At 31.2% G+C, this 685-nt stretch overlaps 1 protein-coding gene across 20 annotated transcripts in view; it reads right to left on the minus strand.

Annotated features, from left to right (window-relative positions):
- Positions 1–382: 382 nt before the first annotated feature.
- The window catches only part of SYNCRIP (synaptotagmin binding cytoplasmic RNA interacting protein), a 33,247-nt gene continuing 32,944 nt past the window's right edge, over positions 383–685 (minus strand). For all 20 annotated transcript variants that reach the window (XM_063618957.1, XM_063618988.1, XM_063618978.1 and 17 more), the window contains one exon: positions 383–685. This exon is cut by the window's right edge. The gene's annotated coding sequence lies outside the window, so the exon portion shown is untranslated.

Here is a 685-nt window from a genome sequence, read left to right on the forward strand (position 1 = left end):
AGATGGGATCATTTAACTCCTCGGAACTGGGAAATGCCAGCACCAAGGATTACACTGAGATTCAATTTTACTGAAGGCTACATTTAGTTTACCCACTTTCCACAACCTATTATATTATGTTAGAATGAAATGTAAATGTTTTGTGTAGCCCTCAAACTTACACTAAGTTTTGAGAGAGATGTACTTTAAAAAAGCACGGGGTAATATATAAAATCAGTGGCAGAAAGTTTCATTAAGCACCAGGAACTAATTTTTGTCACCCCATACTCATTTTGTAGATAAGTTTCAATAACCGGCAAGGCACATTTACATATATTCCAATGAATACTTATTGACAAATTTTAAATTACACTCTATGTCCCAGCTATCCCAGTAACTGACATACAACATACTAAAATGATTTATTTAGATAACAAAAAACCAATTAATGTGAAACATACAGGCTATTGGCAACCACTATTCTAAAATTATGTAAGTACAAATAAACATACTGAAATGTGTGCAATTCTAAGTTTTTAAACCAGAAGATTTCTACACTAACACACATTTATATTAATGACACATAAAAAAAATAAAAACTTTATTACAAAAATAAGTTACACTCGCCTCCAGCTTACAGTATAAAACAATTTTATTTGCAGGAATGCAAAATGATTGTTTGCCATGAGCATTTTGAACATATGAC

The sequence above is a fragment of the Symphalangus syndactylus genome, chromosome 2, assembly GCF_028878055.3.
Source record: "Symphalangus syndactylus isolate Jambi chromosome 2, NHGRI_mSymSyn1-v2.1_pri, whole genome shotgun sequence".
NCBI classification, from domain to species: Eukaryota; Metazoa; Chordata; class Mammalia; order Primates; family Hylobatidae; genus Symphalangus; species Symphalangus syndactylus.